Source organism: Triturus cristatus, chromosome 1_1 (assembly GCF_964204655.1).
Source record: "Triturus cristatus chromosome 1_1, aTriCri1.1, whole genome shotgun sequence".
In the NCBI taxonomy this organism is placed as follows: Eukaryota; Metazoa; Chordata; class Amphibia; order Caudata; family Salamandridae; genus Triturus; species Triturus cristatus.
This window is the reverse complement of record NC_140579.1, coordinates 1,120,860,442-1,120,872,776: the sequence shown is the minus strand read 5'-3', so window position 1 is coordinate 1,120,872,776 and position 12,335 is coordinate 1,120,860,442. Positions and strand designations below refer to the sequence as shown.

The 12,335-nt window shown below is 49.1% G+C and overlaps 1 pseudogene; it reads left to right on the top strand.

Annotated features, from left to right (window-relative positions):
- Positions 1-6,433: 6,433 nt before the first annotated feature.
- On the top strand, positions 6,434-11,969 carry LOC146871710 (frizzled-7-like; annotated as a pseudogene).
- Positions 11,970-12,335: the final 366 nt, after the last annotated feature.

Genomic DNA, 12,335 nt, shown 5'->3' with positions numbered 1-12,335 from the left:
GGAAGGACGAAAGGACTGCTGAATGGATTCTGCTACTTCTGAAGAGCAACCCTGGGCCAATAACCTCAACCTTTCAACAGCCAAACCCCCCAGATTAAAAAATCTGAGAGATTCCTGCGACAGACTCGGCTGGTTCAGTGGGGATGGCTGAAGGGGCACGGTCCATGGAGGAGCCACTGCCATTTCCTGTAAAAGAGAAAACCAAGGTCTTCTCGCCCATACTGGAACTACCAGGATGACCCAGGCCTGATAGTCCCAAATTTTCTGTAATACCATGGGTATTAATGGGAATGGCAGGAAGCAATACAGAAGCTCCTGAGGCCATCTCACTGATAATGCATCTATTACAATTGAAAATAGAGAGCAAAAGCGTGGGTTTATGTAATCTTTGCAGCATTATCACATCAAAGTCTAAGTGGGAGTGAATTAGTTCTCTCAGAGATTCTTGGAACATTTGTATTGCTCCTATATTATCGTAGAATAAATAAAGGCCATATATTAATAATGCAGCTTAATATCCACTCCACATTAGGTTCTGTAAGCTCAGGACGGGTAGCACAATGCGCCACCACCGTCAAGTACCTTCTTCTCCAATTGGATGGAATCTGGGAGTCTTGTACAGACCACCATCCCTGAGCTTTGGCTTCCCCAAGAACTGTACCCCAACCCTTCTTGCTAGCATCTGTTGTCACAACCAGAGGCGTAGTCTGTCTCAACTGGAACTGCTTTTGTAAGTTCCCCGGAACAAACCACCATTGCAGGTCTTCTCTGATCTGAGGAGCGATCAGGAAGAAGGCCTAAATCTTGGTACCAGAGATTTCAGTGGCTCAATTAATGGTGGACTTAGCCATACAGATGTGAATGACTCCAACTTGTCAGAGTTGATGCCATTTTCCCCTGATTCCGTAACCACAAGCGGGCTGATACCTGAGACCTTTGTAGGAGATCTGAAAGCTGTCCCACCAGCCTGGTTGACCTGTTTGCGGAATCAAATGCTATCCCCATGTCCATGCAAACAAAGTGCTGTAGGAGAGTAGGATCTGCACTTATGTTGCCCCCACTTTTTTTCTGATGTATACACTGGTTTCTGACTATAGTCTGGCTGGGTCCCTGCTAATCAGGGCCCCAGTCTCACTGATCTCTCTAAACAACTTTGTTTGCATATTAGATGCACTAGTGATTGGATACTGTGGTGCCTTGTGAGCCCCTAGTATATGGTACCTTAGGTACCTAGGGCATTGGTACTTCAAAGGCCTACCAGGGGCTGCAGCATGTATTATGCCACCCCTGGGAAGCATTCACAATCTGACACCACAGGCCTGCTACTGCAGCCTGTGTGAGGTAGTGTTAGCACTCCTCACTGAGGTATAGGTTCCTATATCTCACCACACACACACATATAAACCTATCAGTCACCCCTATGGTAGGCCCTATCAATCCCAAGGGCAGGGTGCTTGGTTTACTATGTGAGGGGGTGCTTCTGCCTGAGCAGGACACCTCTGCAGCTGGCAGAGTCTATTCTCTGCTGCTGTTTGTGGATGCGGTTAAACCATATACTCTTAAGTGCATTATAACCTCGCGGTAAATGCTAACTTTGGAATGACTGCATCAAAACATGTCGTGTTTGGTGTCAAACAACTTGGAATCCTACCCCCACACCAGTAACTGGTGTGGGAGTAGGATCCCACCCTTCTAGAGGGGACGACATGTACCCACTGTACTACACGGTAGAAATCATCTAGAGCCCTGGCATCACAAAATGGATGCCACCAGCACAGACACCGGGCTGCCCTCCTGCTGCTGACCGAAACTCGCAGTGGAGGGAGCCCAACAAAGGGTTTCCTGTCACAGGGAGGTGTCACCACCTCCCAGACAGGATTTAGTGTATTGGAGCTGGGTGGGTGCACTCTTAGAGTGCTTTGAAGTCCTGCACTGGGGGAGCAGTAGGCTCTTCTGCCAGCTCAAACCGGTTCAGGGGTTACCTGCCCCTGCTCTGGCGCGAAACTGGACAAAGAAAAGTGGGTGTACCCACCCACTACCCTGACCCTCCTAGAGGAGTGGTCATAGAGCTAGTCCCTCCCATCTTTTCACTATAAGATACCAAAGCTTGCCAATGCAACTTAGATTACACCTGGACGATGCTCTACATAGAAGAATCCTGGCCCTTCGACGTTCCACTATCTCTGGAAGACTGAAGAATCTCCCTTGGAGTCAAGGAGTGACTCCCCTGCTTGGCAGGCACCAAAACTCTTCTACAACGGTTGCAAACTTTACCGCTCCCGCCGGAGCCCGAAGTCCCTGCGTCCTCTGAAGCGGATTTCCTGACCTCTCGACGGCCATTTTGAGTCCCCAGCGAAGCTGTGGCATCTGGACCCCACGAGTGACGAGGAACAGCAATACCAGGGAACCGTGCACTCATTTCGAGTGCAAGCCCTAATCTACGTCCAACGAAGTTGTGCTTTGGACCATTTGTTGTCTAAGTCCCTAGCAGGTCTAGTACCAAATATCAGCGGCCTACCCTGTCCCGAGTGACCGTGGCCTGTTGTTAAACTTTTCCTGCAAAGGCGTCTTCGCGGTTGCTTGCCCGTTAGCTAGTAACTCACCGGAAGACTTCCACATCAACTTCAAGGGCTTGCCTGGTTGCTCTGGGCCTGCCCTCACTTACCCTCGCTGGGTAAGTCCATCAGACCTTGCTGGTCTGCACCATTGCCAATCTTCACTCCACACGAGACTTGCAGTTGCCAAGGCTTGTTGGCTCCAATCTGGGTGCCGACACCGTCATCAGCTGCAGACGTCGTGGGAACCTCCGAATCCAGCTGCTGGTCATCGTCGAACTCTCCTGGACCTCGTGAGCGAAGAGACAAAACTCCATCATCGACCTGAAGAGACGCGACAGCTGTGGTCATCCATCTTGCTGGCCACCGGTCACTGGCAAGTGACTCTGAACTCTGTCCCCTCAATTTCTAGATCTTCTGCAACTCCAATCCATCCTCGGATTCGAACGGACACCTCTCCAGTCGTCACCAGCAGCAAGTCTTCAGTGTTCTCCATTGAAAACAGCATCGCGACCCGACACCAAAGGACACCTATGCACCCGGCTTCCCTGGGTGAGGTAACTCGTGCACTCCGGTGCCGAAGTGTGTGTTGGCCCTCGAAATACTTACCCTGTAAGTTGCTTGCTTGTTGACTTTTGCGAAGTGCCCTTAAACTGTAATTTACAAACCGCGACATTTGCCATTGAAACGTATAGAAAACCCGCTTGTGTGTTTAGACACTGCGCGTGTCTCCTGTGGGCTGATTACTTACCTGCTAACACTGCAGAAGTGAAGCCCCAGCGATTCCCAAGGCCCTAGGCCTCTTCATTTTGCAAGTCTAGTTTGTTACACCATTTTTTTAGTATATGGTCTGGTACGCCCCTAGGGCTACAGCCATATTTGTGCTTAATTTATTGAGAACTGTTGATCTTTTGTATGTTTACCTGGATCTAATCTCATAAAGAGATTAGTAGAGTATATGTAGAAATAAATACATATATATTTGATATATATACCTGTGTGGTGTCTTTTCATTTGGTAATTCAAGAGATTATAAGGTAAAACAAGCTGCTTTACATTCCTCAGAGACTTAGCCTGAAGGCTGCTCTCCACAGCTACCACTAGGATAGCTTTCTTTAAAGGTTGTCTTAAACCTATCTTACCACAAGAGTCAAATTGGACTACTATCATCACCTTACCTTGGGGCTGACAAGACCATTGCTGGGGCACGGACGCTGTTGGTTCTACCCCGCCGCCGTAGCTTCTTGCCTCGCTCGGCCGCTGCGGGGGGAGACTACAGCTCCCAGTTTGCTTAGCGGCCTTCCGCACCGCCCACTTCCCGCCTGGTCGCGCCCGGAGGCGCATAAACGATAGCTGCTCCCTCGGTGGAGCGGGAGACTATCATCACCTTACCTTGGGGCTGAGAAGACCATTGCTGGGGCACGGACGCTGTTGGTTCTCCCCCGCCGCCGTAGCTTCTTGCCTCGCTCGGCCGCTGCGGGGGGAGACTACAGCTCCCAGTTTGGTTAGCGGCCTACCGCACTGCCCACTTCCCGCCTGGTCGCGCCCGGAGGCGCATAAACGACAGCTGCTCCCTCGGTGGAGCGGGAGACTATCATCACCTTACCTTGGGGCTGACAAAACCATTGCTGGGGCACGGACGCTGTTGGTTCTCCCCCGCCGCCGTAGCTTCTTGCCTCGCTCGGCCGCTGCAGGGGGAGACTACAGCTTCCAGTTTGCTTAGCGGCCTTCCGCACCGCCCACTTCCCGCCTGGTCGCGCCCGGAGGCGCATAAACAGCTGCTCCCTCGGTGGAGTGGGAGACTATCATCACCTTACCTTGGGGCTGACGACCATTGCTGGGGCACGGACGCTGTTGGTTCTCCCCCGCCGCCGTAGCTTCTTGCCTCGCTCGACCGCTGCGGGGGGAGACTACAGCTCCCAGTTTGCTTAGCGGCCTTCCGCACCACCCACTTCCCGCCTGGTCGCGCCCGGAGGCGCATAAACGACAGCTGCTCCCTCGGTGCAGCGGGAGACTATCATCACCTTACCTTGGGGCTGACGACCATTGCTGGGGCACGGACGCAGTTGGTTCTCCCCCGCCGCCGTAGCTTCTTGCCTCGCTCGGCCGCTGCGGGGGAAGACTACAGCTCCCAGTTTGCTTAGCGGGCGATATTTCATCCTCTATTATTATGGCCAGAAGAGTGGGGTGGGTGGGACAGGGCCCAAAGTTACTTAAAGGGGACTGCATCGTCGTGAATTTCCGTGGGAGAGACGACGCTGAAAAGCTATTTTGGGATGGGTCTGATTTATTTAATAACAATTGTATAAGACCGTTACCACTTGGTTTTTTCTATCCCCCCTGGGGCACTCGGAAAACACGCCTTCCAGTCTCAGGTTTATACCCAAATAGAGATATTAGCACCTTGAGACCGCATTATACCACTAGGTCCCCTATGCCCTCTTTTAGTTCTGTTATTCGTCCACAACGCTCTAACTCGCTCTCCACATTCCCTCAGGCATCTGATAATACCCACAGTGGGGGACTGGCCCTGTCAAATCGCTTCTCCCCCCTGCGCCATATACAGGATTCTGACTGACTAGATAACACATGTTGCAGAAATGATTTAACTGTGCACAAGTCAAGCATGAAGACCACATGCAAAATTTTAAGTTGGAACATCGCGGGTATCAGATCTAAAAGTCAGGATGAGATATGGGCTGGCTATTTTATATCTCATGACATCATAGCACTACAAGAAACTTGGGACACATCGAATAGTTTCTCTTTGGATGGTTATGCCCATTCTTTCATCCCAGCTAAACCTAGCTTGGGGGGTAGGGCGAAGGGGGGTCTTGCACTCTTAGTCTCACTGAACTTGAACTCAGTTAGAATCAGGCTCCCAAAACTGCCTGGTCGTTGAACTGGCGGTAGCAAATTCACCCACTTTGTTACTTATTAATTTTTATAATTCACCAGATAGTGTCAGTCCAAATCAGCACCTAAAATCTCTAGGGGAGGTTTGGGGCAAACTCAGAGTGTCACATAACAGTCCCGAGGTCATCCTGATGGGTGACTTTAATATCCACCCATGCAGCTTGGAGTGTATTGTGGAAGATGATGGGGGATCTCCTTACTCATCATCCACACACTTCGAACATACCAAACAAGGTGAGGTCTTGGAGAGCCTTTTGGCCTCCTCAAACCTCTTTGAATCAAGTAGTTGCATGGATGGGCAGAGGACTTTTACATTTAAAGGAAAAGATTCAGGAACAGTCATTGATTACATATTTTTATCTTCTTTGATTTTGTCTTCGGTTTTAAACTATAGGGTAGAAGACTCTGTTTTCAGTGACCATAATCCCGTGATAGTAGAGGCTGTCACGGGGGGGGGGTCACTGGTATTTAAAGATACAAAACTCACAGGAGCTACAGACCTTTTTTTAAAGGATCAGGGTAGGAGATTGAAATGGGTTAAAGTGACCCCGGCCACCTTCTTACAAGAGGTTCTGGCCAAGGCTGAAACGGAGGTGGGCATATGTCTAGATCACGCTAACGCCAACTCAAGGATAGTTGAGGCTTTCAATACCATCTGTCTTCAAGTAAACAACGCCCTATTGGTAAAAACCAAGTCAGGCGGGCAATTAGGCAAAAAATGGTTTGACACTAATTGTACCAAGGCCCACTCTGCTCTCTTAAAGGCATTAAAAGAAACTCCCAGAAATAGAGCACAGATAGTATCCTTGAGGAAACAATATAAATTGGCCATCATAGCTCGGAAAAACCAGATCAAGGAAGATGCTTGGAATGACCTACAGTCAGTTGAAATCTTGCGGGATAGTTCCAAATTTTGGGGGGTGATAAATCATCCTTACTTTTCCGGAACTGAGAACCAGGCCATGGAATGCAGTATCCCAGATGAGCGGTGGCTAGCTCATTTTGATGAGATGTTAACTTTTAACCGGGGTGGTTTAGTCCTGGCCTTTAGGGAGGAGGATGTGGAAAAAGCTATTAATGAGACCATTAAAAACAAGGCTCCGGGTCCAGATGGTGTCCCTGCAGACCTATACAAGTCCGCCCCCAAATTTTGGGCCAAAATATTGACTAACGTCTTTAATGCCGCCAGAGATGACAACGTCCCCGAGTCCTGGGCCAGATCCATTATTATCCCAATTTTTAAAAAAGGTCAGAGGGGTGACCCGGCCTGTTATAGGCCTATTTCTTTAATTGACTCGGCCGTTAAAATCCTAGGCAGAGTCATCTCGGGCAGGCTGACCATGTGGCTCGAGGGCAGCGGCATACTGTCTAATGCCCAGTATGGCTTTAGGGCTAATAGGAGCACGCTAGATCAATGCCTTAATCTCCACTTACTCATCTGTAAATATACAATCGCGAAGGAGGGGTCCCTGTATATGGCTTTTATGGACCTCTCCTCAGCTTTTGACATGGTAAACAGGTCAAAGCTGTGGAGGATCCTTCTGGATATGGGGGTTGATCCCCCACTGGTTGGCTTCTTGGCGGACCTACATTGTGGCTTACTAGCCTCGGTGAGAGTCACCCAGGGAGGAAGGTGTACCAGTTGCTTTAAGTCAGAGAGGTGTGTTAGGCAGGGGTGCATTTTGGCACCCCTCCTCTTTACACTATATATAAACGCACTGGAGCCAGCTTTGGCAAATTTAGCGGTGGACGTTCCGCGTGCAGGAGAGACCAAGAGTCCAGTTCTCCTATACGCTGACGACGCCATTCTTCTGGCCCGCTCAGGTGTGGCCCTTGATAGACTACTGGCCACATTTGGTGAATTCATGACCTCTTTAGACCTGAAAATCAACACCCAAAAGTCTCAGGTCATGATTACTGGTCAGGCTAGTAGGAAAAAGAAATCTAAAACTTTTTTTTGCCTAGGTAACGAGGTAAAAAGGGTCCCCATCTTTACTTACCTGGGGGTGATCTTTGATGAGAAAGGAACGTGGGGCCCCCAACAAAAACTAAAGGGCAACTCTGTAGCAAGCTCTGCCGTAGCTATACTAGGCTTTGCCAAACGGTTGGGAGCACGCCCCATGGAGGCTATTCTAAAGGTTTATAAAGCTAAATCTTTGGCTATAGCCACCTACGGTTCTGCCATCTGGGGTTACACAATCACCGATACCATCCAGAGGGCGGAGAACATGTTTTTAAGATCTCTGTTGTCCGTTCCCCAGTCCACACCCACCTTTACGATACACTCTGAGTTGGGTGTGGGGTATGTTGCAGATTTAATAAAAGTGGCCCCCGTTATTTGCTGGTTAAAAACTTGGCTTAACCAGGAAATTTCTTTAACCCACCTGATTCTCAAAGATTGCCTTGCCCTGGACAGAGCCCACAGAATCCCTTGGCTTGTCTACGTTAAACGGACACTTGCAATAGTGGGTCGACCAGAGCTATTTTATTCCCCCAATTGTATTAGCAAAAAGGATGTCACGGTTATTAAATCCGCATTAGTAACCCTATTCAGGGTAGAGAGGGAGGATTTAGAATTAAAAAAGCCATTAGTTAGAAGGAACTATATGCTCATAACCGTCTCTGGTCTTGAACCCTATTTGGCCTTTGTAACCAGACCATTTCATCAATCTCTCCAAATCAAATTTCGTTTTAATCTGATACATTTTTTGCTTGGCTTTTATCCCACATGGGCTACCCCAGAAAATGCAACCCCATGTGATTGTGATAACTTCTCCACCCAAGACACGCTACATTTTATTATGTTTTGTGAACACTATGCACAGATTAGGAAAAAATACTTGTTACCTATTCTGAAGGAGGCTGGTTTTCTACAAGTGAGGCTAGCGCTCCTGTTCTTGCAACTTTTACCCAGCATTAGTATTGCATTTCACGTAGCAAGTTATTTAGTTGCGGCTGTCCGTATAAACAAGAAGCGTGTCAATGTACGGACAAGCTCCATTATGATCTGACTTGGTCTGAAGGGCTGGGGGGTTTTCTTTTTGGAGTTAATTTTTACTCTATCAGATTCTTTTATACTGTAAATATATCAATGTATCATATTTATTTTTTAACTTTGAACTGAACTCATGATATATGTTAATTTTAATTTTTAATAATGTTATTTATAATTATCCGTGTAATTGATGAATTCTTGTTCCGTATTTCATGTGACTATCTGTTTATGTCTTTTTTTGATTTTTATTAATCGAATAAAAGTAATTGACTGACTGACTGGTACAAGGTGGTCACTATAACTAGTGACCAGCATATGCCAGGCCAACTTCTCACAAGTGCTGATAAATGTAACCATCAGTATTGGTTGAAGAATGGACTTGATGAGATTCAAAAGGAAGCCATGACTCCTCTGTGATATGGCACACTTCTGTGATATCATCTCTCACTTCAGAGAGATAAGAACTAACTAGCCAATAATTCAGATAGTTATAGGAATGGATACCTTTAGTATGCAGAATACCCACCAGAGGAGCCAAAATCTTTGTAAAAACTCTTGGCGCTGAAGTCAACCCGAAGGGCAGGACTTTAACCTGGTAATGCTGGTCTCAAATTGCAAAGCATAGAAACCTTTGGTGTTTGTGAAAGATTGGCACATGCAGGTAGGGATCCAACATATCCAGAGAAGACATTTCCCTTGCCTCAGTAAAGGGAACATGCTTTTGTAAGGTTGTCATTTTGAAGGTTTAAAGAGCCAAGAACTTGTTTAGGGCCTTTAAATCCAAAACTGGATGAAAGTCTCCTCAGGGCTCCTGTACCAGGCATAGAATTGAGTAGTACCCTGACTCTGCTCTTGCGGAGGAACTGGGACAAATGCTCTTTTGAGAAGCAGCTTCTGGTCTCCATCCCGTTGTGCTTGCCTCCTTACAGGGGCCTCTGGGTAGCAGAGTCACCTTAAAAAAATCCAAAGGAATCTCCACGAAGTCCAACCGAAAACCTTCGAAGACTACCTTGATCGCCTATGGATCCGAGACAATGGAAGCTTATGTTGGTTTGAAATACTTCAATTGTCCCCCCACTGGAACATCTTTGGTGGCATTGACCCTGAGGAGCTGGTACAGGGATTTAATAGAGTTTGGGAGGGGGCGGGGGGCCTGGCTACAACCCCTACCTTGAAAGGGCTGGGAAACTCCCTCAGCTGAAGAAAAAGGGAATGCCCTTTTATATGGAAAGTCTATATCTCTTAACTAGAGCAACACACTTCTTATTTTCCACTTTTTTTTTTACCATGTCCTCCTATTGCTAGCCAAAGAACTTGGAGCCATCAAAGAGAGATTTCATCAACACTGCCTTTGGAGACGCCTGCATCTACAAATGATTGCGGGCCGAGACTGCTGCTCCTGATGTCGCCGCTGAAGGGCATAAGTTGTCAAAAGACACATCTGATAGGAACTGAACCTGCTGCTCCATCATAGCCAGAAGGACCAAGCAGTCTTAACCCTCTGCCATGTGGTCAGCCAGAGACTGAAAATCCATGAGCTGCGACTGCACAGTATAAATTGAATATGCATTGGCCCTCTCTGCAAAATTAGATGCTTCATATAACCTTTTGATTGTCACGTTCACTTTTTATCCACTGAATCTGGTGGAGAGGCATCCTCCAAAACAACATTACCCTGCGTAGGCAATCCTGCCATAAGGTTATCCACTTTGATAGAAATAAGAAAACCCTCTGAAAATGTCTCAATCGGATACCTTTTGTAAAGGAATCGCGGAAAATACGTCTTATCAATGCCTCTCCACTCATGTTGTAATCCTTTTTTAATTGCTGCATGTAAAAGGGATTGACTCTGGCTTTAAGTATTGTGCCAAAAAGTCCCTTTTGTCGGCGGCCAGGTCAACACCAAGAAAGTTAAAATTGGTACTCAAATGCTGTAGCACTTCCGAAAGGTCAGCTCCCTGAACAAAACCCCCTTTTTTGTTATTTTTAGGTCTCGCACGGCGTTAGCAGCGCATGCGTTGCACTCGCCATGCAAAGGCTTCTTGGAATCAATACGAATTCAAAAGCTTTCAGAGGCGGACTTGAAGCCCTGCCCATCTTTTCCATTCGCAAGCGTCATCTTCCATGCTAAACGCTGGCTCACGATTGAAAAGGAGGCTTCTTAGTCCCTCCTTGTTACCGCCCTGTCCACTTTTGGCTCCGCCCACTGGGATTGGATCTCTCACTTGCGGCGTTACACACTTACCTTCATTAGCTGCTATGCACTATATTTTTCGCACAACACCGACAGCTTGTTACCTCAGTTCTAAACATTCCACGCGACGTGACCTAAAAATAGCGATTGGCCTGGTAAATCTGCTGCTCACACCCTCACCTGGTGCTCCTTCACTTCACAGTTTATTGAATGGGAACTGGAAAGTGGAGGGGGAGGGGCGACTATTCCCTTTATAACACCGTATACACACTCGGTGCACGGACTAGGAAGTGACCGTGCGGCGTGGCTTTTTAAAGTGTTGCGGCAGCTGTGGCGAAAAACACTGATGCTGCTCCTGCCGGTCAGCCGAGTGAGTACCAGCAAAGAGCAAGGAAAGAGACGCCGGGCAGAACCTGGTAGAAACCCGGCGCTTCCGCTACCCGGAGCGGCCCATCATCTTCCTGTCCGGCTGCTACCTGATGGTGGTGGTCGCCTAAGGCGCGGGCTGCGCGCTGGGGCAGCACACGGCCTGCCTGGAGCTGGCCGGGCCCGGGGGCTGGCACACCGTGGTGCAGGGCACCAAGCACGAGGGCTGCATGGCGCTCTTCATGCTGCTTTATTTCTTCGGCATGGCCTTCTTCGCCTGGTGGTTTGTGCTCTTGCTCGCCTGGTTCCTGTCGGCCGGTCTCAAGTGGGGCCGGGAGGCCATAGAGGCCCAGGTGCAGTGGTTCCACCTGGGAGCCTGGGCACTGCCGGCTGCGCAGACCATTGTGGTGCTGGGCCGGGTGGACAGGGACCCCTCAGCGGCGTCTGCTACATGGGCCTGAGCAGTGCCCTGGCGCTGCGGGCGCTGGTGCTGGGGCCCCTCGCCGCTTACCTGGCTGCTGGCATGGCCTTCCTGCAGGCAGACTTCATGTCCCTCTTCCGGATCGGCACCGTTATGAAGAGCGGTGGTTCGCAGACTGACAAGCTGGAGCGGCTGATGGTGCGCATCGGGGTGTTCAGCATGCTCCACACTGTGCCCGCCGCCCTGCTGCTGGCCTGCCTCTTCTACGAGCAGGCCTCCCGAGGGGCCTGGGAGCGGGGCTGGAGGCTGCAGACCTGCAAGTGCCTGGCCGTGCCCTGCCAGCCGCCGGGGCCCTCCCCTCCAGCAGGCCCGGACTTCACAGTCTTTATGATAAAGTAGCTCATGACCGTGATTGTGGGCATCACTTCCGGCGTCTGGATTTGGTCCGGCAAGACCCTGCAGTCCTTGCAGAGCTTCTACCACAGTTTGAGGGGCACAGGAAAGGGGGAGACGACAGTATGAGCCCCTGGCCTAAAAGATTTTAATACTGCACTGGCGGAGGGCGCACAGAACTTGGACATCGGTGTGGACTTTCTGAATAACAAGCTGGGCTTTGTAGGGTCGGACCTAAAACCGTGTATGTTGGACACTGAACTGGGGGGCGCACAGCAGTCCCCGAAGCCTTACCTTGTACCACTGTGCGTGGAACTGTGACAGACCCATTTTGCAGGAAATACGATGACTTTAACTGCACACCTGTATTCCATCTTATCCGCTGCTCATTACTTGAATGCCCATCAATCCTATTATACACTACCCTCCTCTCCCCATAGTTGTGTGAAGATGCCCATCTTTGTAATGTCGGTTATCATCAGGACAAGTAACCTG